Here is a 27,097-nt window from a genome sequence, read left to right as displayed (position 1 = left end):
TTTTATTTTTTGCAGTACTCTGGGTTTGAACCCAGGGGCACTCTACTACTGAGCTACATTCCCAGCCCTTTTAAAATTTTTCTGGTGAGACAGCATGGTGTTAATTTGCCCAGGTTGGTCTTGAATATAGGCGTGCACCACCATTTCCAGTTCATTAATGTCTTTTAAGGCACAAAACGTTTTTATTTTGATGAAGTCTAATTTATTTACTTTTTTCTTTGATTAATCATGCTTTTGGAATCATACCTAAGAAACTGTTGCAAAATCCAACGTAATGAAGACTGATACTTATGTTTTCTTCTAGGAGTTTTATAGTCATAGCTTTTAGCTCTTTGACTCATTTTAAATTCACATTTGCATATGGTAAGAGATGAGTCCAGCTTCCTTCTTTTGCATGAGAATATCCAGTTGTTCAAGCACCATTTGTTGAAAAGAGTATTCTTTCCCCATTGGATGGTGTTGACATCCTTGTGGACATTTTGTTGCTTGCCATTATCATTCTTGCCTCTTTCCTGGTTGGGGAATAGTTTCTTGCTTTACCATTAAGTGTGCTTTTGATATGGGTTAAAATATATGTAATACGTTAAATATGCAATAATGTGAACAGGAACAGGAATTTCCCTTCAATTCTGCTCATTAATGTTTAATCTCAAATGAGCACTAAATTTTGTCAGTTCCTACTCTTTCCTACAGGTATTGAGGTGATTCTGTTTTTCTCCTTAAACAGGCAACGCAATGTGGGACATGAATGGATTTCCTGCTGTTGAAATGCTCTTGCATTCCTGGGAAAACCAATTGCAATTATTTTCTACTGTGAGTTCCATTTCTAGTTCTGTCTTGGTTCATGCCTTGGAGGGGCAATGTCATTTCCTGTCTTGGCTCCTTGTCAAAAACCCCAGTTTCTTAGTTGGAAATGTTCTAGAAGCCTCCGGAAGCTTGGATTTACTCATTAATGATGTGGTGGGAGGGGTCAAGAGGCTGCAGGGGAGAGCCTGGTGCTTTAGGCTGTGTTGGTATTTGCTACAGAGGGACAAGTAGAAAGCCAAGTTGGGGGTGGGGGCAAATAGCAATCTTCTAAAGTTACCTATTTTTTTTTTCTTCAGCAACATAATTCAAATTCTTTACCCTTGTCTGTAAAGTTGATTCTGTCTCTTATACATTTTGCCTGTGAAAAGTGTAACGGTTATCATCTTATTACACTTCCCGTGTGCCAGACATGGAGTTCAGTGCTTTGTGTGCCTTATTATCAATGATGCTGGCTACCATTGATCCATTCCCAGTTCTGGGCTCTGGTTCAAGTGTTCTACATAGAGTATCTCATTTATTCCCTCCATCACCCCTAGAGGTAGGTGTTATTATCTCCGTTCTACATGTGAGGAAACTACGGCAGAGAGAGGTGAACTTGCCAAGTGGTCATAAGGCAGAGCTGAGGTTCAAAGCCAGGGTTGTCCCACTGCAGAGCCTGAGATCATAACCACTGCTTTCCGTGCTCTGGGTAAGTAGCTCTGTCTGCCCAAGCATGGCATTTATAAAATGGCCTATAAACTCCTATGATCAGTATTAAGTACTGGCAGCAGCGTGTGACCAGTGCATGATTGAGCATTGCCAAATGCGATTAGTTGGAGTCATTTGTGGTTTGACTGGTCTCAGTGTCAGTTGTGACACATGCTCACATGCTCACACATGCTCACAGGTTCCCTTTGGGAAATTGTGGTATGTGTTTTTTTTTTTTTTTTAATTTTCTAGTTTTTTAAAAATAACAGCCTCATTTAAGATGTAATCCATCTGCCACACAACTCCCTAATTTTAAGTGTACAATGAAATGATTTTTGTATATTCACAGACTTGTGCAGCCATCACTATAACCAATTTCAGAACACTTTCATCACCCCCCAAAAGAAGCCCCATACCCATAGACCCTCCTCGTTTTCTTCCAAACTCCCCAGAGCAATGCAACCAATTTGTTTTCTGTATCTGTAGATTTGTCTATTCCTGATATTTTGTATAAATGGAATAAAACAATAGTTTTTGTCACTGGTTTCTTTCACTATGAATTATGTTTTCTGGATATATCCATGATTTAGCACACACTTCATTTTTTTAACATCAAATAATATTTCATTATAAGGACATACCATATTCTGTTTATCTATCATCAATTGATAGATTTTCAGGTTTGCTTCTGCATTTATTACAAATAATGCTTTCAGGCTTTTTTTTTTTTTGGTTGTTGTTTATTTATTTTTTAGTTGTTGATGGACCTTTATTTTATTCATTTATCTATATGTGGTGCTGAGAATCAAACACAGTGCCTCACGCATGCAAGACAAGCACTTGACCATTGAGCCACAACCCCAGCCCTCTTTCAGGTTTTGCCATAAATATTCACATACAAGTTTTTGTGTGGACATATGGTTTCAATCCTCACAATTTGGTTTTTACGCAAAACATTAGCATTATTTGTTAATCCCTCTCCCTTTATACTGGCTTCCTGGGCAAGCACTCTACCACTGAGACAGTCTCACTCACTAAGTTGCCCAAGCTGGCCTCCAACTTTTGATCTTCCTGTGTCAGCCTCCCAGTGCTGGGGTTGAGCCCAGGGCCTCCTGCATGCTAGGCAAGCACTCTACAAGGAGCTGGAATTACGGGTGTGTCCCACCAGGTACGGCAAACATGACTTATTCTAAAATAATTTTGGCCTAAATCGAATTTAACCTTCCATAGCTGAAAAGACTCAAAAGCCTCCCCTTTAAGAAACAACTGGAAAAAAAATGTGCTCATGAAGGCAGCAGTGGGTTCACTCACCAACTGCAACTATGTGAACGAGGGGGAAATGGATTGTGGAGCAAGGACCACCCACTCTGCCTTCAAGGAATGTTTATTGCATCCTGGATTGAGTCAGACCTTAGCAGAGATTGAGGTCCAGTTCCCCTTAAGGTGGAACCTCCTCTGGCCCTTGTAGGTCCTCCCAGTGATTCCAGAGTTGGCCCTCATCTGTCCCCAAAGCAGACTTCCCAGCTCAGTGATGGCCAATCAGTTCAGCGGCTTAGGCCACAAACCTGGAGGTGACACTCTCCTCTCTTTTCTTTCTCTCGTATTCCAATCCAATAAGTCCTCTTGGCTCCATCTTTGAGATGAATCTAGGATCTGACCCCTGGTGCAAGCCTCTGTCATCTTCTCCTACATTAGACAACAGTCTCTTTGCTGGTCTCCCTGCCTTGTCCCCATCATCTGTTCTCCCGTCAACAGCCAAAGCACATCACTGCTCTGCCCCAACCCTCCTATGTCTTCCAGTCTCCTCAGCATCTCATGTGAGCTCTGAGCCTCTCAGTCTCAGGTCTCACCTCCTACTTCTGCCTCACTTCCACCTTTTCAGCCCTTTGAGACTGCTCCCATCCAGGGTCTGGCCCTACCGGCCCCTCACCTCCCCCAGGTAGCCACAGGGCTCCCTGCCTGGGTCCTTTAACCTTGGCTTAAAGGGCACTATCCCCTAGAGGCCCTCCCTGACCCCCAGTGGAAAGCTGCACTCCTCGCCCGTCACACGCCATGTCCCAACACTCTCACCCAGTTCTGTTTTTCACCTTGGCACTTCTCACCTTCTCAAGTAGTAAAAAATTTACTTTTTATTATGTTTATTGTTCTGCCCTCCTTCCACTCCCACCCACACCTCCTGTCAACACAGGAGGGCACGAATTTTCCTGTGGTTTGTTCCAGAGCCTGACCACAGTACCTGGCAGACAGTAGGGAGGCTCAGTAGCTATTTGTGGAATGAATATATGGTCAGGTGCCTCAGCTGGACCAGCTCATCCCAAGCCTTCCCCCCTCCTCTAGACATGAAGGTGTTGGGATTGCTCCTAGCCCCCCACCCTCACCCTAACTAATGTCCCTCCTGGAGGTGGGGCCCCTGAAATCTCCCAAATAGCACTTTGGGTGAACATTTCCACATGAGAAGTCTCATATTTGTGTTCATCTGCCTGCCCTCTGGACATGCCCAGTTGTGTTGGGGGGTGGACAATGTTACCCCCACAGCCTCCTTTGAGGTAGAGGCCCTGAGGTTCTTCCTGCCTTATGTTTTTGTGGATCAAAATTTGTGTTCAGGGCTGAGTTTGTAGCTCTGTGATACAGCACTTGCCTAGCATGTGTGAGGACTTTTGTTTGATTTCTCAGAACCACATAAATAAATAAAATCTATTGTGTCTATATACAATTAATTTTTTTTTAATTTTAAAAAGCTTGTGTTCGTTTGTTCACTGGCAGATCCAGGTTTCATGGGATTTTGACAATATACAGTTTGGGGAAGACAAAAAACACAAACTCATCTAAGTCTCTAGAATGTAAGAATAATTACTACAAACTAAAAATTAAAAAAAAATTGACAAATCCATAAACATCACAAAATGCAGAAAATATTACTTTTATTAGTTAATGGTTTTGACATTTTAACACTTTGTAAATGCATTTTTGACTATAAACTCTTCAGTCATCTCTTCATATGGCAATGATTTTAAAATATTCTCTATAAAACTACAGAAAAATAATTTGTCTCTTTTCCAGAATAGTTGAAAAAGTGTTATCATTAACAGTTTTAAAAAGTTTCTCATTATTAATGAGTAAATTTCCCATTAATTTTTTTTTATTTGTAGATGGACACAATACCTTTATTTTGTTTATTTATTTTTATGTGGTGCTGAGGATCGAACCCAGTGTCCACACATGTAAGACAAGCGCTTTACCACTGAACCACAACCCCAGCCCCCAATTTTCCATTTTTTAGGTATATTAAAAACAAAAAAAATTATATTAAAAATAGGAAAATGTTTAGATCATCAAATTCAGGAAAATTTCCACAATTTTTTTTTCATGTATACCAAATTCATTTCAGGAAATTTCATATTTTCTTGTGCAGAGATAATCAACAACACTTGTTAGGCATATTGTAAGTTCTTTCTTTTTTCTTTTTTCTTTTTTTTTTTTTTTTGTATTGAGGATTGAACCCAGGGACACTTTACCACTGACCTACATCCCCAGCCCTATTTATTTATTTATTTGTTTATTTTAAAATTTTGAGACAGGTTCTTGCTAAGTTGCTGAGGCTGGTCTAAAACTTGGAATCCTGCCTCAGCCTCCAGATTCACTGGGATTACAGGCATGTGCCACCATACCCAGCTCAAAACATACTTCTTAAAAGAGCCATTTCATTTACTTGTGGTCTTTGGTCAGCAATTTAGATTGAAGTCAGCTAGATGATTCTCCTGTTGGTTCACCTTGGCTCTCATGAAGCCATCTTGTGGCAGGACTAGGACTGGATGCCCTGCACTGCCCTCATTCACAAGTCTGGTGGTTGGTGCAGGCTCTATTTGCTGGGCCCCTCTCTCCATGGGGTCTCCAGAAGGGTGGCTTGGGCTGCTGCTTCTTTTTTGCAGTGCTGGGGTTGAGCCCAGGGCCTCCTGCATGCTAGGCAAGCACTCTACCACCGAGCTTCAAAAGGGCAAGGGCAGAGCCAGGTGTGGTGGTGCAACCTGTAATACCAGCAGTTTGGGAGGCTGAGACAGGAGGATCAGGAGTTCGAAGCCAGCCTCAGCAAAAGTGAGGCGCTAAGCAACTCAGTGTGACCTTGTCTCTAAATAAAATACAAAATAGGGTTGGGGATGTGGCTCAGTGGTTGAGCTCCCTTGAGTTCAATTCCCAGTTACCAACATCCCCACCCCCCACCACCACCAAAAAAAGGGCAAGGGTGGAAACTGAAAGGTCTCTTGGGGTTTAGGTATGTGTTGGTAAGTTTGTGTGTCTGCATAACTGTATTAAAGGATGCTCAGATAGCTGGCAAACATTATTTCTGGGGTGTCTCTAAGGGTGTTTCTGGGAGATGTTAACATTTGAATCACTATACCATGCAAAGAAAATCATCCTCTCCAATACATGTGGGCATTATCTAATCCACTGATGAACCCAAATTTTAAAAAATAAAAGGGTGGGGGTGGGGAGAATTCTTCCCTTCCTGAGCTGGGTTGGTATTTTCTTCTGTTCTTGGCATTGGAGCTCCTGGTTCTGGGGCCTTCAGCTTCAGGGACTTGGGACTCACACCAGTGTCCACCCAGTTACTGACCTATCACCCCTGTCCAGTTCTCAGGCCTTTGGTGTTAAACCGAATCATATCATTGACTTTTCTAGTTCTGCGGCTTGCAGACAGCATATCGAAGGGCTTCTGAGACTCCATAAACCTGTGAGATGGCTTCCATATTAAATCTCTTCATATTTATCCTATAGGTCCTGTTTCTCTGGAGAACTCTGTCTAATACAAGACTTGAAACTCCCACGTAAATTCTGCCACATAAAAGCATATCACAAGACCAGCCCAGATTCAAAAGACATGGAAATATACTCAATTGTGATGGGAGGAGCACCAGTGTCACACTGCAAAAAGATATTTATACAGGGATTGGAAGAATTTTTTAGCAATCTTTTCAAATGAGCCGGGCGCAGTGGCACATGCCTGCAATCCCAGCAGTTCTGGAGGCTGAGACAGGAGGATTGTGAGTTCAAAGCCAGCCTCAGCAATTTAACGAGGCCCTAAGCAACTCAGTGAGACCCGGTCTCTAAATAAAATACAAAATAGGGCTGGGGATGAGGCTCTGTGGTTGAGTGCCCCTGACTTCAATCCCAGGTACCATGAAAAAAAATTTTGCAAATTATCTCCAGAAGAGGGTCCCAAAGCCAGGGGTGATGGCAGATGCCTATAATCTCAGTAATTTGGGAGGCTGTGCCAGGAGCAAATTTAATGAGACCCTGACTCAAAATAAAAAATAAAAAGGATTGAGGATGCAGTTCAGAGGAGTGGTACAATCTTCATTACCATACAAAAAAATTTTGTGCTAGATATGGTGGCACATGCCTATAATCCCAGTCGCTTAGAGGCTGAGGTGGGAGAATCACAGGTTTTGAAGCCAGTTCAAAACCTGTGATTTGTGAAGCCAGTCTCAACAATTTAGTGAGACTGTAAGCAAGACTGAAAGTGAGACCTGGTCTAAAAAAAAAAAAAAGGCTGGAGGTATGGCTCAGTGGTTAAGCACCCCTGAGTTCAATCCCTGGTGCGCCCCCCTCCAAAAAAAAATCATCTTCTGTAAGGAGAGGCACAGAGGTTTATTTAGGAAAGCAAGGAGTACACTCTCAAGGGAGAATGCAGGCAGCTATCTCTATCTCGTCTCTCTGCAGAGTGAGAGATGTGCTTTCCGGTTTTGCTTTTAAAGAAAACTTGGTGAGGGGTGGGTATGGGAAGGTATGTAATGACATCAGCCCGGTGACCTCAAGAGGGGTTCTGGTGGTCTGGTCATTCTCAGGATCTTCAGGCTGTCACGGTCTCCATTATCTGATCAATAGATAATGCTGGAAAGTCCCCCAAATTATAGGTTTCCTAAAATGTCATATGTCTCTTTACTTAATCTACTTACTAACAGTGCACAAGGTAGGTGGACAGATTTCCCAGAAATTTGGGAATGACAGGCCTGGGAGAGAAATTGGCTTGGAGAGGGACAGGCCTAGAAAAGCAAGTGGAACTTTTATATTTCCTATTGTTCCTTTATGTCTCTACCTGTTTTCTATTCCTTCTACCCTACTTCAAGAGGAAGGCTCTGTCCGTGAAGCTTCTAGTGGGAGAAAATGAATGATAAACCGTGATGGGTCCGATGGTGTCGAGCGCTATGGAGAGTTCGGCAGCAGGGTACAGAGACTAGGGATGAACGGAGCTGGGATGTGGCAGGGCTGGGGCATGGTGCTCTCCATGATCAGAGGAGGTCCATCTCATAAAGTGACACCTGAACAGACATCTGGAGAAGTCACATAGGTATCTAGGTCACATAGGTGTCATAGGGGAAGAGTACTTTATACAAAGGGAAGGACAAGTGCCCAGCCTTGACATAGGAGGGCACCCTGTGTGGTTCAAGGAAAGAGAAAGGCTGTGGAGGCTGAAACAGCTGGACAAAGGGAAAGAAGCAAAAGGCAAGATTAGAGACAAATCAGGCAGGGTCTTGTAGGTCATTATTAGAACCCTAACCTCTACTTGGAGTGAAGTGTCGAGTTCCTGCAGCATTTTGACCAGAAGAATGATGCGATTTGACTTAAACTTTGAAAGGATCACTTTGCCTGCTGGGTGGAGAAGTAGAGGAGAAGAGCAAGGAGGGAAACAGAGAGCAGGGAGGAGACTCCTGCAATACTCCAGGCAAGAGAAGATGGTGGCTTGGACCAGGCTGGCAGCAGTGGAGGTGGTAAGTATGGACATCTGAATTTGTTTTGCTCATTTGTTTGCAATATGAGGATTGGGGATGGAACTCATGGCCTGGAACATGCTAGGCAGGTGCTCTACCACTGAGCTGCATCTCCAGCCTCTTTATTTTATTTTGAGACAGGGTCACAATAAATTTCGAAGCCTGGCCTCAAGTTAGTGATCCTCTTGCTTCATCCTCTCCAATAGCTGGGATTACAAGTGTGCACCGCCACTCCCTGCTGGATATGATTCAAAGGTAATGATATATCATTTGCTGACACACTAGATGTAAATATAAGAAGGAGAGTCAAGGATAAGTCCAGGATTTTTGGCCTAAGCAAGTGGAAGAATGGAGTTAACATTTATCAATTTATGGGAGGAGTTTGGCATGGTGGTGCATGCCGGTAATCCCAGCAACTCCAGAGGCTGAGGCAGGAAAATTGCAAATTGGAAGGCAGCCTCTGCAACTTAGAAAGACCCTACCTCAAAAAAAAAAAAAAAAAAGGACTCGGGATGTAACTCAGTGATGAAGCGCTAGCTATTGGGTTTAATCCCCAGTATTGGAGATGGGGGATTGGGGGAGGAGCAGGTAGTAGAGAAGGTCACTGGGTCACTCTTTTCACTTCTCTATTGCAGGAAAATACTGCAAATATACTGGCTGGAAATGATTTATTATTTCTCTCAGTTATGCAGTTAGTAATATGGTGATCTGGGGATTTTCTGCTGACCTCTGGTGGGATAGATTGTGCCACAGAGGTTATCTGCTAGCTCCACTGGGCTGGAGGCCCACATTGCTGGCAGCTGCTGGGGCCCCTATCTCCTCCTCTACATGGGCTATCAGCCTTAGTGATCTGGCCTGAGATTCTTCCTGGTGGTGGTATCAAGGTTCCAAAAGTGGGAGAAGGAAATTCATGAAGTCTTTAAAGTCCCAGGCTCTGGAATTCACACTCTACTGTCTTCTATCGGTCAAAGCAAGACGCAAGGCCAGCCCAGACTGTTTTAATCAGCTTCTTCTTCTTCTTCTTTTTTTGCCACTGTGACCAAAAAGACTTGACAAGAACTTTAGAGGAGAAAAATTTATCTGGCAGTCATGTTTTCAGTAGTCTTGTTCTGTAGACTGCTGACTCCATTGCTCTGGGCCCAAGTGAGGCAGAACATCATAGAAAAGTGTGGTGGAGGAAAGCAGCTCAGAAATGGCAACCAGGAAGCAGAGAGAGCTTGCTCACTAGGCACAAAATATATACCCCAAAGGCATGTCCCCAGTCTTACCCTACCTGACTACAGTCACCACCCCGTTAATCCATTCAAGCGAATCAACACACTGATTAGATTAAGGCTCTCATAACTCAATCATTTCACCTCTAAACTTTCTTGCATTGTCTCACATGTGAGCTTTTGGGGAACACCTCATATCTAAACTGTAATAGGAACTGAAGCTCACATTGTAAAGGAGTATAGACAAGAGGACCTGTGATTCATTGGGACTAACCAGAAATTGGGTCCTGGGCATGTTGAGGTTGAGATGTCTTTTATCTACCCATGGGGAGATGTTGAGGTAGGTAGTTGGAACAAGGTCTAGGCTAGAGATTAAAATTGGGGGATAATCCCATAGTAATTAAATCTATAAAACTGCATAAAATAACCAAGGGAGATAAAGAAAATGATTAAGAACTGACCCCTTACGCATTTAAACTTTAAGAGATTGGGAGGGCAAAGAGACACAAAATAAACTAAGGAGGAGTGGCCTGTGAGGAAGAGACATAGAGGAGAGAGTGTCATCCTGGAATTAAGCGAAGAAAGTCTTATAAGGAACAAGATGTGATCAACTGAGTCAATAGGTGATGGATTAAACAAGACTAGACTGAAGAACAAACACTGTATTTCCTAAAGTGGAGAGAGAATTTTTTTTAATATTTATTTTTTAGTTTTCGGCGGACACAACATCTTTGTATGTGGTGTTGAGAATCGAACCCAGGCCGCATGCATGCCAGGCGAGCGCGCTACCACTTGAGCCACATCCCCAGCCCAGCACTGGTGAGCTTTATGAAACATTTTGGTGAACTGTTGGGATAAAATCTGGATTGGAGTCAGTGTGAGAATAAATGAGAGAAGAGGAATGAATGAGCTCAGCCAAGACGTTTAGGATTTTTTCTGCAAAGGAGAGCAGAGATGAAGTAACAGCAAGAGAGAGATATGAGGTCAAGAGAGAATTTACCCTGCAATATCTTACTATGAAAATTTAAAAAACATATCCAAAAATTGCAAGAATTTTACAGTAAACACATATAGACCTATATAGAATCTATGATTCTGCCAGGCATGGTGACACACGCCTGTAATCCCAGCAGCTCAGGAGGCTGAGACAGAAGGATCGTGAATTCAAAGCCAGGCTCAGCAATTTAACCAGGCCCTCAGCAACTCTGTGAGACCCTGAATCTAAATAAAATACAAAAGAGGGCTGGGGATGTGGCTCTGTGGTTGAGTGCCCCTGAGTTCAAACCCCAGTACCAAAAAAAAAAAAAAAAATCTATGTTTCCTATTTTATTATACTTGACTTTGTTGTTGTTGAACCTAGAGGCATTTAACCACTGAGCCACATCCCCAGCCCTTTTATATATTTTATTTAGTTGCTTAGGGTCTCATTAAGTTTAGTTAAGTTGCTTAGGGTCTCACTAAGTTGCTGAGGCTGGCTTTTGAACTTGCAATCCTCCTGCCTCAGCCTCTCTAGTCACTGGGATTAAAGGTAGGAGCCACTGCGCTCAGTTTATATGTGATTTTTTTATATTTATGCCCATCTATCCATCCCAATGTAGTTTTTTTTCAATTTTTTTTTAATTTTTCATACCATGGATTGAATTTGGGTAGCTTAACTACTAAGCCACATCTCCATCCCTTTTTATATTTTATTTTGTGGCAAAGTCTCACTAAATTGCTGAGGGCCTCACTAAGTTGCTGAGACTGACCTCAAACTTGAGATCCTCTTGCCTCAGCCTCCAGAGTTGCTGGCATGACAGGCGTGTGCCACCATGGTTTTTTAACATTTTTTTTTTAACATTGATAAATTACAGGACTCTGAAGGTTGCTGGAAAGAAATGAATGCCTGGAGGAGACTGATAATGCAGGAGAAAGCAGGGAGGGATTATTGAAGCAATGGACTGAGTGGAAAGGAGGGGCTGGGATCTAGTGCTATGTGAGGGGTTGGTCTTAACAAAGGAGCAGTCCTAGGAAGCGAGGTGGGGTGTGGGGACGATGGAGGAGGTAGGTGCAGGCGGATGTGGGAGCTTGTGGAAGTTCTCTTCTGATGAAATCATCAGCTGAGAGTGAGCACAGGGGAGGATGAGTGTACATCGGAAGAGTCAGAAGAAGGGATGAAATAATCTTCTGGGAGAGTGGGAGAGTGAATGGTCTAAGAAAGGCAGTGAGATTGCCAAGCTACCCTGGGGGTCCGCCTGATGTGACTGGGCAGGCATTTAAAACCAAACAATGTGGTTGTGCATTTCCCCCAGGCCTGTTCAGGGGCACGGGTGCAGGTGCAGAGTAGCAGAGTTGGATTTGAAGATGTTGGTCTGGGTGAGTGTAGCAGAGGGGCCAGGAAGCTGAGCATGCATATAGAGGAGTGAACCGTAATGATCTCTAACGATGTAACATAGAATTTAAGGCACCCAAAAGAGGGAAGTGAGGGAATAAGTGTAAGAAACAAGGAAGGGTGATAGGATCCATGGGCTGCTGGTCTCAAGGAAGTCAAAGAATTGCTGGGAGTATGGAGATTCCTTAGAAAACTTGGAATGGAACCACCATTTCACCCAGGTATCCCACTCCTCGGTTTATACCCAAAGGACTTAGTATACTACAGTGACACAGCCACATCAATGTTTATAACAGCACAATTCACATTAGCTAATTGTGGAACCAACCTAGATGTCCTTTAATGGATGAATGGATAAAGAAAATGTGGTGTACATACACAATGGAATATTAATCAGCATTAAAATCATGGCATTTGCAGGTAAATGGATGGAGCCGGAGAATATTATGCTAAGTGAAGTAAGCCAATCCCAAAAAACCAAAGGCCGAATATTTTCTCTGATAAGTGGATGCTGATCCATAATGGGGGTTGGGGGGGAGCATGAGAGGAATGGAGGAACTTTGAATAGGGCAAAGGGGAGGGTGGAGAAGGGAGGAGGCATGAGGGTAGGAAAGATGGTAGAATGAGATGGACATGATTACTCTTTGAAGACACAAATGGCGAGACTCTACTTTGTGTACAACCAGAGAAGTGAAAAATTGTGCTCCATTTGTGTACCATCAACTGAAATGCATTCTGCTGTCATGTATAACAAATTAGAACAAATTAATTAATTAATTAATTTAAAAAAGAAGAATTGCTGGGGTTGGAGTGAGTTGGATGTAGAGGTGGTGATTATGGATTTTACCAACAATCTGAACTTTGACAATCCAATATGTGAAAAACAGCACCTTACTGATTTAATTGGTATTTATTTTATTATGAAAGGACCAGCAGCTTGTCTCATAGGCCATCAAAATGTATATCTCTGTGAATAAAATACAGTATGAGTGCTGTCCTCTGAAGTTGTACAGCATGGTAATCCTGTAATATGGGCAAATGCCAGTCACTAGTTCTGTCTGTGAATTCTTTATGACCCAGGCCAGTCCTATGTTCTGCCTTCCTCCCTCTTTCTGTCTCTCTTCCCATGATACACTTAACCGAAAACATACATGGGAACTTTAGTACATAGCATCTTTGGCACCATAGTTTCCCAAACCTAGACATTATCTAGTGAACAACAATTATACTCTTTGGGCCATTTTCCCCCAGGGGATGGTCCTAGTGAGGGCTACATAGGGGCAGACTCTAAATGAACTGTCTGTCACAGCATGTCAAGTTTGGGAGCTCTAGAATTTTGAAATTAAATTGCATTCAAAGCACTTTCCCCATGCCAGTTTGCACAAAATCCTTGTTTGCCTCTTGCCTGCTGCAGGTTTAATTATGGATCCTCCTGGATGGAGGGATGAAGACGCAGTGTGCTGAGTGAGCTGGGTGGTCAGTCCTGCCTACTGGGCTTGTGCTCTTGTGGTTTATAATGTCTTCTCGGGTGAATAATAATATCCTGTTCATGCCAGGCCTTTTGGTCTTTGTTGATGACCTATGGGGACTGGAAGCCTGAGATCTTAAATTCAAGAACATACCTTTTAAGCCTGGTCAATCAATCAGGCCACACAGTCACAGCCACAGAAAGCACAAGCTGCTGATGCAGAGAGACCCAAGTACTCAGAGCAGCACGCCACCTGCCAGGAAGCATAGGGTCGACTTTTGGGGATGGGGTACATTCTGCACCTGATCTCATGTGATGGGTTGCAGTAAAAAGGCAGGGGTACTAATGCTGCATAAAATATTGGTGCCTAAGGGTCTGTGCATAAGGCATATATGAAACAAATTAATTTTGTGTTTTGATTTGGTTCCTACCCCCAAGATACCTCATTATGTGTATCTAAATATTCCAAAATCCGAAAGAATACAAAATATTTCTGGCCCCAAGCATTTATCATAATGGATACTCACCCTGTACCTACTTTATAAAGTTGTTATGGGGATTTAATAAAAATGCTCAGCAAATATAGCAAGCATCAAATAGACTCATTTTATCTTTTTTGCCATTCCAGGGATCCAACCCAGGACCTCATCAGCTAGGCAAGCTATTTACCACTGAGCCACACCCCTAGCCCTAAATAGAGGTTTGGCCAATGTTCTTTCCTCCTATCAGGGGGGACTTGCCAACAACCTTTCACCTAGTCTCTTCTATAAAGGGCAGTATCATTAACTATTGCTGTAAAATCAGCCATCCCTCAAGACCAGTGGCTGAAGACAATTGCTCGAGAGTCTTTGGATCTGCAGATCCGAGCACAGCTGGCTAAGCTTGCCTTGGCTCCTGTATCAACAGTCAAGCAGGCAGGTCGAGGATGGCCACACTCAGGCCTGGCTAATCAGCCCTAGATGTGGCACGCCCTCACTTCTGCTGCATTCTATTGGTTAAAGCCAGGACAGCCAAGATTAAAGGGCTGGGGAGATAGACTCCTCCTTTTAGGTAGGGGGAGATCATGTTGTGGAGGGTAAGGAGATAGGGAGGGTGAGGATGGCCAGTTTTGATATCAAATGACCCTAGAGCCTGGGTGCCTGGGTGTGGGGAGTTCAGAGTATACCTGTCAGTTGAGGAAGCAGGATTGTCTCCCAGCACTGAGGCCAGATCGAGGTGGATTCAAATCACAGCTCCACCACTTACCTGGGAGGCCCTCGGGAGACTTACTCTACCTCCCCAGCTTCGGTTTCCTCACGGGGTCACGGCGAGGACCAAGAAGGTATTATATAGAAGGAGCTGAACACAAGCAGCCAAGCCTGGCACACGCTGAGGGAATAGTCAACAAATGGAGATTATATCATTCTTAAATCTCGTGGCACATCCTGGGCTATGCAGAACGCTGCCTCTGCTTCCCAAGGTTGAGGAGAAGGGAGACAAGCCAGGAGGAGCTGATTTCAGACGCAGAACCGTGAAATGGCCATGACAGAGTAAGAGCTTAATTATAGTTATTTGGGGATAGAAGTGAGGAATGTGATCTGGTGAGCAGAGGGGAGGGGTTTGGGGGGAGGGAAGGAGGGAGGAAGAGGAAAGAGACAGAGGGAGGGGAAAGCAGAGCACTGGAGACATCTCCCTGAATCCTCCCCCAAAGTGCTATTGACAGTTTTATTTCATATTTTTTTTTGTCCATATACAAGAATATTCTGTGTTCACTTCATGGAGTTCAAAAAATAGAGTGTTTTCCCCACAATCTTACCAACCAGATATGCTACTGGCTGAAATTTACATGAGTCTCAGTGTGTGCCAACATTGTCACAAGTGTTTATCACTGCTGTCCCTTGGGAAGACCCTGCAAGCAGGCATTTCTAGTCTCATTCATTGCACAGGAGAGATAAGAAAACAGGCACAGAGGACATAAGTAACTGTCCAATATGTCACATCCTGTCAATAGCAGACTCCACATCACCTGGGGACAGGTGATGCTTGGTATATTTCCTTCCATAGAAAAGTGTACCACTAGCAGGGTGCAATGGCACATGCCTGTAATCCTAGTGGCTTGGGAGGCTGAGGCAGGAGGATCATGAGTTCAAAGCCAGCCTCAGCAAAAGCAAGGTGCTAAGCAACTCAGTGAGATCCTGTCCTTAAATAAAATACAAAATAGGGGCTGGGGATGTGGCTCAGTGGTTGAGTACCCCTGAGTTCAATCCCTGGTACCAAAAAAAAAAAAAAAAAAAGAAAAGAAAGAAAGAAAGAAAGAAAGAAAAGAAAAAGAAAGTGTCCCACTGTTCTATTACCTTTTTTTTGGTGGTGGTGGTAGTGGGGTGCTGGGGATTGAACCCAGAGCTTCATACAAGTGCTTTTCCACTGAGCTATGCCCTGGCCCTTTTATGTTTTTTTGTTTTGTTTTGTGTTTTGGTACTGGAGATTGAACCCAGGGGTGCTCGCCCATGAACTACAATCCCAGCTCTATTTACTTTTTATTTTATTTATAAAAATTTTGGGGGGCTGGGGTTGTAGCTCAGCGGTAGGGCACTCGCCTCGCATGTGCAAGACCCTGGGTTCGATCCTCAGCACCACATAAAAATAAATAAGTGAAATAAAGGTATTGTGTCCAACTACAACTAAAAAATAAACATTTTTTTTAAAAAGAGCAATTACAAAAACCATAAATAATAAAAAATAAAAAAGTTTCATCTTCTTCAATTAAAAAAATTTTTTAGTTATACATGAACACAATATCTTTATTTTGTTTATTCATTTTTATGTGGTGCTGAGGATCAAACCTAGTGCCTCACACATGCAAGGCAAGCTCTCTGCTACTGAGCCACAACCCCAGCCCCTTTTTACTTTTTATTTTGAGACAGGGTCTCTGTTTTGTTCAGCTTTGCATTGCTGTGACCAAAATACCTCACAAGAACAATTTAAAGGAGGAAAAGTTCATTTTGACTCATAGTTTCAGAGATAGGCCAACTCTGAAACTCTGGGCCTGATGTGAGGCAGAACATCATGGCAGAGGGTGTGGTGGAGGAAACCAGTTCAGAGCGTGGCAACCAGGAAGCAGAGAAAGCTCCACTCACCAGGGAGGAAATACAAACCATAAAGGCATGCTCCCATTGACCTACTTCCTCCAGTCACACCTTACCTGCCTACAGTTATAATCCAGTTAATCTGTATCAGTTAATTAATCCACTAATTTAAATAACAGTTATCATAATTTAATAATTTCAGCTGTGAACATTCTTTTTTTAAAACATTTTATTTACATTTTAGTTTTCGGCAGACACAACATCTTTGTTTGTATGTGGTGCTGAGGATCGAACCCGGGGCGCACCCATGCCAGGTGAGCGAGCTACGGCTTGAGCCACATCCCCAGCCCCTCAGCTGTGAACATTCTTGCATTGTCTCATACATGAGCTTTTGGGGGACATCTCATATCTAAACCATAACAGTCTTATTAAGTTGCTGAGGCTGGCCTTGAATTTGTAATACTCCTGCCTCAGCCTCCCAAACTGGGAGGGATTACAGGTGAATGCCACCACATCTGGCTTCCCTTATTACTTTTCAAAAGGTTATTTGGAAAATTAGTACTTATCTTTCTCCAATTTTAGTTTAGTACTACTTCTAAAAAAGTAGAGGTTTGTGTGTCTGTCTTCCCCTCTTTGCTTTGGGCAATTTGTAATTTTGATATAATTTTAAACTGATAGAAAAGTTCCAAGGATAATACAAGAAATTCCCAGCGAGAGGGAGAAATGACTAGAAATTTTTTATCCACAAGAATCAGTTCAATTCACTATTTGCTTTATAAATTTTTTCTCTGCATATAAATATTTAAATATTTGCATACTATATATAAATGATTTTCTGACCTTTTTGAGATTGTATTGGACACATCATGCCCTTTAAACCCTAAACATATCAGTGTTTATTTCCTGAAGAACAAAGACACTTCCATACATGACCACAATATGACCACAATACAATTAGCAAACTCAGGACATTTAACATTGTAATAGTATTATCTAATCTATAATCCATATTTCAATCAATCAGCTGTGCTTACATATTTTTCCCTGTCCAGGATCTAATCCAGGATTCTGTATGGCACTTAGTCATCACAACTCTTTAGCCTTCTTTAAATTGGAAGAGTTTCTCAGTCTTTTTTGACCTTGACATTGCTTATGATATAGACCAGCTATTTGTAATTGTCCTTCGATGTATGTTTCCTCCATTCTTTCTTCTCTCTGCAAATGTATACATACATATTTTATAAATTAAGATTATAGTAGCAATATATTTTTAAACTTTTCATTGAACTCTAACACAAACACAGAAAAGTGAGCAGATCATAAATGATCAGATCAGCAATATTGAACCCATGTGTTACTAGGACCCAGAATAAGGGACAAACACAATCTTCCCCAATAAGCCTCCCTGTGCCACCTGCCAGTCATAAACCCCCCACCCATGGGTAACCATTATCTTGACTTTTAAAACAGACATTAGTTTTGCCTAATTTTGTGCTCTATAAATGGATTAATAACACAAGCAATACTATTTTTGAATCTGGCTTTTTCACCTGAAATGTTGTGAATACTTTTTTGTGTCATTGAAGAATCCTTTCTAGCATGATATTTAATGGCTTCAGAATAATTTGTTCAAAAGGCACACCATAATTTATTTACTTGGGCTGTGCCCTGAGGTTGGGCATGTAGCTTTCTTTCCATTTTTTCTATATTATAAACCACACTGCAGTAGACACACTTCAAAGCAAGCACTGCCAAGTGACCAAAGCAAGGTCTCAAAGCTGCTCTGCCGGGATCTGAGTCCTGGATCTCACAATGTCTAGTCAGTGACCTAATGCAAACCCCATAGAGGGTCCGTGACTTCCTTGCCTCTGTGATAATAGCACTCATGCCATCTGTTGTTGTTAGGGTCTAATTGTGTTAATAAAATATAGAGTTTAAAATAACACTTGGCACAAAGAAAATGCTCAATAAATATTAACTCCTGTTATTTGTCATTGAGAACATTTTCTATAAGTTAAAAAAAAAAGTATGTTAAAGTGATCCTAAAGGTGATCCTTTTGCTGTTGTTGGAGTTGTTAGTTATTTCCTTGCTCTTTGTTTTGTTTTGTTTGGGGTAGCGCATTAACATGAGAAAGCCCTAGATTGGAAGGATAAAAATCAGAGCCGCAGCTTTAACTTGGTCCAGAAGCTTCCGTGTGATCTTTGAAAAGCCTCCTGAGGTCTCTGAGCCCTGATTTCTTCATACTGTGATAACTACTGGATACTGTACAGTACAAGATCTATGACACTGGCTTTGGGGGTCACACAAAACTAAGTCTCAATTCTGACCCTGCTGCTCACCTTCCTAAGACTTGGGCAAATTATTTAAGCTCTCTGAGGCAAAGCAGAGACAACCAATCCCACTCAGAAGGTTGCTGTGAGGGCATAAAGGAACCCCCTGCAGAGGCCCACTGCAGGGATACTCATGACTGCTGTTATTGATGTTATCAATCCTTACTCTGAATCAAAGTATGAAGAAATGACAAACTCTCAAGGGCTGTGTGTAATTACTGAAGCTAAGAGTATGGGCCTCTAAATAGGGGATCTTCTGCAAATAGAGGCCAGTCAGCATGAAACAGCAAACAATTAAGAGGGCTTGGGGGAAGGACATATATAAGAGGCCAAATGACTTCAAGTTGGAGCAGCCCTGCTTCTCAGATTTGCCTGATTACAGCACTCACCTGGAGAGTTTTTAAAAATATCTGCTCCCTGGGGTGAACAGAAGAGTCAGATGTGGAAATAATATCATCATGCACTGAGCATCTAGGTGGCAAGCCACAAGCTCAGCATACTGCCACAATATTTATTTAATTGTCACGGCAATCCTATGAGACAGGGATTATTGTACCAATTCTACAGATGAGTTAAACTGAAGCTCAAAGAGTTTAATGATTTGCCCACGGTCATACATAGCAAGAGCTCTAGGTGTCTCTGATGTCAAAAGTCTTAAGCTTGATCCTAAACTCACCAGTCAGAACATTCAGCTTGGTCATTATGAATATGATCATCCATCATGCATATGATATCATTGTACTCAGCAATTGAAACTTCAGAATCTTTTTCTTCTTTTTTGTTGGTGCTGGGGATCAAACAAAGGGCTTCATGCATGCTAGGCAAGCACTCTGCTACCTAGCTACACTCCTAGTCCCAAAGCACTTTTAAAAAAGAGCTTTAGAGGCTGAGGCAAGAGAATCACAAGTTCAAGGCCAACTTCCCAACTTAAGGAGACCCTGTCTCAAAGAAATATAAAAGAGCTGGAGAGTAGCTCAGCAGTAGAATGCCCCTGGGTTCAATGCTCAATACTGCAATAAAAAATAAAATAACAACACCTTTAATGAGGTATGATTTACACATCATAAACTTTACCTACTTAAGCATGCAATTCAGTGTTTTGGTGGTGCTGGGAATTGAACCTAGGGCTTTGTGCCTGGTAGGCAAGCACTCTACCAACTGAGTTATGTCCTCAGTTCTTCAATGGTTTCTTTTTGCTTTTTGATACCAGGGATTGAACTCAGGGGTGCTTCACAATTGAGCCACATCCCCAGCCCTTTTTTATTTTTTATTTTGAGACAGGGTCTCACCAAGTTGCTTAGGGCCTTGCTAAGTTACTGAGGTTCAACCTATTATCTGTCGCCAACAATTTGTTTAATCTAGACATTTCGTGTAAACAGATTCCTACAATATGTGGCCCTTTCTGTCTGGCTTCTTTCACTTAGTGTAATGTTTACAAGATTCATCCACATTGTCCATGTATCGGTACTTCATTCCTTTTTATAGTCAAACACTATTCCACTGAACATCTACATACATTTTACTCGTCCATTCATCGGCTGCTGTTTATATTGTTGTGAACATTCGTGTACAAGTTTTTGTGAGGATGTTTTCATTGCTCTTGGGTATGTGCCCAGGAGTGAAATTGCAGGATCATATGGCATCTCTGCGTTTAACCATTTGGGGGAAATGTCAGGCTGTGTTTCTAAAAGCTGCTGAGCCATTTTACATCCCCAAAAGCTACATATGAGGGTTCCTTTGAGAGTCTTTTTGTAAAAACTCACAGCAATAATCCTCATAACAACCCCAGAAACAGACATCATTATTTATCCTTCCAGACAAGCACAAATGAGGGCAGAGGGAGGACGTGACTTCTCAGAGGATACCAGCTATGAGGGCTGGGGCTCCAACCCTGAGACTGCCCTCTTTCCTGCAGAAAGCTAGAATTTGTAGCTAAAATAGTAGGGTTTAGGTCTTTAGGAGATGATGGGGCAATGGGTGGGGAGGATAAATCTGCTGATCAGAGTCTTACGTGGAGATGGAATCTTCTAGTTTTAGGGGTGAGAGATCAAAGCCATTTCTGTTTTTGTATTATTGAGTGACAGCCGAAGCCAGGTTTTTACTAATTAATGATGACCAGAGTGCTCTGACAAGATGGAGTGCTCGGCAAATGCCAGCCATGAATTATTCACAGCCAGGCCTTCTCGAAACTGGATGGGAGGAAGCTGCCCAGGAAGAGAGGAAAGCTAAGCCCTCGCTCCCTCCTCCCCTAGTTTGCATAAACCTGAGCAGACTCCACAGGACTCAGTTTCTCAGTCCACAAAATGGGGCCAGGTGTGAGTTCTCATTCCTATAGGTCACTAGGCAAGGACATGGCCAACAGGGGCTGGTGACCTGGCTCCGATTACCATCTGCCCTGTAGTCAGCACATACCCAAGCTGCCCCTACCAGCCCAACAATAATAACAAATCACTAAATTAACACCAACACATAGTAACCAGAGAGCAGAATTTTAGGCATTGCAGGCATATAGTTAACAATGCTCAGTGTTGTCACTATAATACAAAAGAATCCATACACAATGTATAAACGAATGAAAGTAGCTGCCACAGAACTCTGTGTAAACTGAATTTGAATTCTATGTAATCTTTATGTGTTACAATACATTATTCTTCTACTTTTTTTTTCTAGCCATTTAAAAATGCAGAAACCATTTTTAGCTCCTGGAATGTATAAAAACAGATATTGCCTCAAAATGTTAAACATAATTACTATCTGACCCAGCAACTCCATTCCTAAGTATATACCTAAAAGAAATGAAAATATGTGTCTAAGCAAAAATTGGTACATGAAAGTTTATAACAGCACTATTCAGAATAGCCAAAAAAGTAGAAGAAAAACACAAATGTTCATTAATTGATGAATGGATAAACCAAATGGTGTATATCCATACAATGGACTATTATTCAACTATAAAAAGGAATAAAAATTTTATATATGCTACAAAGTGAATGAGCCTTGAAAACATTACACTAATGAAAGAAGCCAGTCAAGAGGCAGTATATAGTAAGCTTTCATTTGTGAAGAATGTCCAGAATTAGAAAGTCTGTAGAGACATAAAGTAGATGAGAAACCCTATATTCCTTAGTGACTGGGGGGTGATCACTAAGGAATATAGGGTTTCTTTGGAATATAAAAATGTCCTGAAATTGCTTGTGGTGATAGAGGACTATACTATATGTTAGTATACTATGACTATACTATATGTTAGTATACTGAGAGTATACTAACACCTGCTGAATTGCACACTTCAGGTGTGCTACAAGAATTATACCTGAACAGAACTATTAAAAAGTAACAACAGGGCTGGGGTTGTGGCTCAGTGGTCGAGTGCTTGCCTAGCATGTGTGAGGCACTGGGTTCGATTCTTAGCACCACATAAAAATAAATAAACAAAATAATGGTCCATTGACAACTAAAAAATATTTTTTTAAAAAAAGTAACAATAGCAGGCGTGCTATGGTTTAGTGATTCCCTCGGTCATCTGTGTGACTTTGGGCACCTCCGTCCTCAGTTTCTTCACCTGGGAAATGGTCACAACAGTACTGGCTCATGAAGTTGTGTGAAAACTGAGTGGCTTTAAATCACTAAAAAATAGTTTATAGGAGTTAGGCACCCAAAAGATATCCAAGCTGGCTGTAATGGTGCATGCCTGTAATCCCAGCAGCTTGAGAGGCTGAGGCAGGTGGATTGCAAATTTGAGGTCAGTCTCAGCAATGTAGAGAGGTCCTGTCTCAAAAAAAAAAAAGGGCTGTGGCTCCCTGGGTTCAATCCCTGATAATAAAAAAACCAAAAAAAAAAAAAAAAAGTCAAAAACAATATCCACATTCATTAGTTACTAAGGAAATACAAACTAAAACAGGGAGACATCAATTCACAAGATTGGCAAAAATTAGGAAGTTGGGTAACACCAAGTGTTGGTTGAGTGTGAGGAAGGAGGAGCTCCCATGACACACTGGGGAGGGTAGTGCCATACCATGAGACCTAGCAATCTCCACTCCGGGGCACATATGCCAGAACCTTCCCACACAGCCAAGAGTGTTCACTGAAGCTATTGTCTATGGTAGTGGAGGATGGCAGATAACTGGATGCCCCTCACAGGAGAATAGCTATGCAAATACGGCAAAAGCACTTTATGGAATGATTATGTAGCTGCTCATAACAATGAGATATGTCAGCGATCAATCAACTAAAGCCTGTATGCTAAATTTGACCCACCCCCTGTTTTTTCACAACTTGGCTCATGATCTGAGGATGATTTTTACATTTTTAAATGGTCAGGGGTGGGGAATCCTAAAATTATTTTGTGACACATGAAAATTATATGAAATTCAAATTTCAACACCCACAAAATTATATTAGAACACTAACATGTTCCTTCCCTTTATTGTCTGCAGCTGCTTTTATGTTCTGTTGTTGCAACAGAGACCATGTGGCCTGCAAAGTCTAAAATATGTGCTATCTAGCTCTTTACAGTAGACCTCTGCTGATTCCTGAGTTACACAAACATGCAGAGACTGGGATAGGTCTACAAGCTGTACAGCTGAATGAAAAAATAAATGTATCTATTATTTGTTGCCCTGTAACACATTATCCCCAAATACAATGACTTAAAATAAAAACAAACATTTCTCATTTAGTTTCTATGAGTCAGGAAATCGGGAGTGGCTTGACTGGATGGTTCTAGCCTGGCATCTATCAGAGGTTGCAGTTAAAATGTCTCAGGCTAGAGAATTCACCTATGTGGCTGCCAAGTGCTTGCTGATGGTGGGAGGCCTCACTTCCTCTTAGACCTCTCCAGAGGGCTGCTGGAGTGTCTTTGTGACATGGCAGCTGGCTTTCCCTAGTGTGGCTGATCCAAGAGAGAACAGGAGATTACGATGCCTTTTACCACCTAGACCTGGAAAAATCACATACCACTATCCCTGCAATAGCCCACAGGTTGATTAGGATCAGCTGTGTTCACTATAGGACTGGTGTCTTAGCCTGCTTGGGCTGCCATAACAAAATCTCATAGACAGGGTGTTTTGGAGACTTACTGTTTTGGAGACTGGGAAGTTCAAAAATCAGTGAGGTAGGTTTCATTCTCAGGCTTCTTGGCCTGTAGGAGGCCACCATCTCACTGTGTGCTCGCACAGCCTCTCCCTGGTGCATGCATGGGGAAAGTGAACCCTTGAATCTCTTCCTTTAAAGGCTCTAATTGCATCATTGGATCCTATCCCCATGAACTCTTCTAAAACCTAATCACTTCCCAAAGGCTCCGCTTCCAAACAGCATCACACTGGGGATTAGGGCTCTGAATTTTGTGGACATAAACATTTAATCCATCACAGAAGAGACTACTCAAAGATTTGACTACCAGGAGATCTACCCAGCGTGTGGGGGGCATCTGGGAGGCTGGCTACCGCAGTAAGAGACAGAATCTGATCTATAGCAAGATGCCTCTTAATTAAAAAAGTAAAATCAGCTGGGTGCAGTGCACATGCCTGTAATCTCGGTGGCTCGGGAGACTAAGGCAGGAGGATTACGAATTCAAAGCCAGCCTCAGCAACTTAGTGAGGCCCCAAGCAACTCAGCAAGACCCTGACTCTAAGTAAAATATATATTAAAAAAAAGGGCTGGGGATGTGGCTCAGTGGTTTAGTGCCTCTTAGTTCAATCCCTGGTACCAAAAAAAAAAAAAAAAAAGACTCACATTTATACATTTATACAAAACAATACTTCATGCACTGGGGTTGTGGCTCAGCAATAAAGCGCCCGCCTAGCATGTGCGAGGCGCTAGGTTCGATTCTCAGCACCGAATAAAAGTAAATAAAAATAAAGGTATTGTGTACAACTACAACTAAAAAAAATTTTTTAAACCCAATAATTTGCATTTGACAAAACTGCATACAAACTAGGTCTTCATTAAATAGAGTGGAGGAGGAGGGAAATGGGAAGGAGAGATAAGGATAAAAAGAAAAGAATGAATGAGTGAATATATGAAGCCAGGGAGGAGCCTGGCACAAACTAATTATAAGAGTGGACTGTGAACCCGATGAGGTGGCACATGCCTGTCATTCCAGCTACTTAGAGGCCAAGGCAGGAGATCACAATTTCCAGGCCAGCTTGGGCAATAGAGACCCTGTCTCAAAATAAAAAAATAAAAAGAGGTGGGGATGGAGCTCAGTGTAGAGTGTAGAATATCCCTGGGTTCAATCCCCAGTATTATAAAAAGTAACAACCAAAAAACAAAGGCTGTGAACTATACCCAAGTTATTTCCAGTCCCCAACACACACACACACACACACAAGCACACGCACACACACGCACACAGAGAAAATGGGTTCCTTGTCCAAGATCACAAAAAAGCCCAGTCTCCCTAGCTGAGCTGGCTTTCTCTGTCTGGCATATTCTCATTAAATTCATGGTTGACCTGCAGAATCAGGTCCTGAGGAGGTTTTTGCCTGTGGGAAGGGGCGTGGGGACCAGCAGAACCAGTCTGGGAAGAAAATGGTCAGTTATTACCCAAACAGTGCTGGTGGGTTGCCCACCCTCCTGCCAGCCTTCTTCCCTCTCTGGAGACAAAGGGCTCTCAGAATGCGGAGCCCTGCAAATGCCCCCAGGTCTAGCCTGCTGATAATGAGAGAATCAAACTCTCATTTCTTTAAAAATACATCATATTACTTTAGGCCTGGTGACTTGTTGATCTTTTAATTCTCATAAGCTCTTCCGGGTAAGGATTGTTATTTCAATACACCCAGAGAAGTGAGTTGAATTGTTTGTAACTGTGTTATATCCCTGTGCAGCCATTCATTCATTCAGCTAATACTCATTGGACACCTACTGTGCGCTAGTACAGTAGTGGGGATATAGCTGTGAACAGAACTGTTAAAGCCCTTGTCTTCAAAAGTGATAGGAGGAGTGGGAATAGACACCAGGAGAAGTGAAAACAGATATCAGATGGTAAACATCTGAAAGTCACTGTATTTATTAGTGGTGGTCAGGGAAGACTTGCATTTGAACTGAGACCTGAAGGTTGTGGTGGCAGCCCAGTGGAGAGGAAGGAGCAGGTGAAAAAGAATAGGCTTGGCATGTTTAAGATTAGGGAATGAGGTGGAACCCGGATCCGGTAGGTCTTTGTATCTACTTATGAAAGGAGTTTGGAATTTATTCTATCAGATGGAAGTGGCTCTATCATTATTAGCTGTATGATCTCAAGTACATTATTTCACTCCTCTGAGTCCTGTAAAGTGGGGTTAATAATAATAATTAATTCACTGATAGGCACCTTCTGAAATAGCCCTAATAATCATGTGCTCTGTTATTCACATTCTAGAAATGTGGGCTGGACTTAGTGACTCCCTCCTCACTAACATGACATCACAAAGGTGATAGTGTATTCATTTCCTATTGTTACTGTAACAAATTACCACAATCTTAGTGGTTTAAGGCAACACAAATGTAATATTTTGCTGTTCTGGGGACCAGACATCTAAATGGGTCCTACTGAGCAGAAATTAAGGTGCCAGCAGGGTTGTGTTCCTTTGGGAGGCTCCTGGGGAAAATCTTGGCTGTTCAGGCTTCTAGTGGCTGCCTGCATTCCTTGTCACGTGATCTCTTCCTCCTACTTCAAAGTGCGTCACTCCAACCTCCATTCCCATCTCTACAGCTCCCTTTTTAACTGCTGGTTCTCTGACTGTCCTGGGTTGACTCTCTGTCCTGGGCTGACTCTCTGACTCTCACCCAGCTAAGCAACCTCCAGATTCTCTGACTGTCCTGGGCTCTTCCTTTTTTCCCCTTAAAAGAATGCTTTTGGTTACACTGGGCCACCTGGGCAATTCATGACACTGTTCCCATTTCAAAATCCTGAGTCACACCTGCAAGTCCTTTCGTGTAGAGTAGCATATTCACAGGTTCTGGGGAGTAGGACATGGACATCTTGGGGGTCATTGTTCTGTAACAATATACACATATCATTTTTGTGATTAGGTAATAAAAGGATTGTGGCTTATGTTTTGGGTGTTCTCTCTTTCTTTTCCTCTCACTCATCACTTCAGGGAAAACCAGCTGTCGTGATGTGAGGCAGCTTTGTGGGGAATCCCTTGTGACAGCCAATAGCCAGTGAGGAGCTGAGGTCTGTCAACAAAATGTGAATGAACTTGGAACCGGGTTCTGCAGCTCCAGAGAGCCTAGAGACAGCTACAGCTCTGGTCAACAGTTGGATCACAGCCTCATGGAACAAACGGCCTGAATCATCCAGTTAAGCAACCTCCAGATTCATGAGCCCCAAGAAAGAGAGTAAATGTTTGTGGTAATTTGCAATGCAATAATAGATGATAAATGCATTCATTCAATAAATATGTATT

General features: G+C 42.3%; 1 protein-coding gene and 1 long non-coding RNA gene across 2 annotated transcripts in view; one reads left to right on the top strand and one right to left on the bottom strand.

Annotated features, from left to right (window-relative positions):
- Window positions 1–725: 725 nt before the first annotated feature.
- LOC124086558 (uncharacterized) lies at window positions 726–27,097 on the top strand. Its single transcript, XR_006849828.2, has 4 exons — window positions 726–813; window positions 8,129–8,261; window positions 10,186–10,294; window positions 26,789–27,097. It is a non-coding gene; the product is annotated as an uncharacterized LOC124086558 (long non-coding RNA).
- Zfp90 (ZFP90 zinc finger protein) overlaps window positions 16,583–27,097 on the bottom strand; it is a 47,168-nt gene continuing 36,653 nt past the window's right edge. Inside the window, exon 6 of the mRNA XM_046434909.2 lies at window positions 16,583–17,594. The gene's annotated coding sequence lies outside the window, so the exon portion shown is untranslated. The remainder of the gene's footprint in view (window positions 17,595–27,097) is intronic.

This window comes from Marmota monax, unplaced genomic scaffold (genome assembly GCF_021218885.2).
Source record: "Marmota monax isolate L192 unplaced genomic scaffold, Marmota_monax_Labrador192_F-V1.1 WCK01_AAM20220418_F8-fsc00024, whole genome shotgun sequence".
NCBI classification, from domain to species: domain Eukaryota; kingdom Metazoa; phylum Chordata; class Mammalia; order Rodentia; family Sciuridae; genus Marmota; species Marmota monax.
This window is presented reverse-complemented; position numbering and strand designations above follow the sequence as displayed.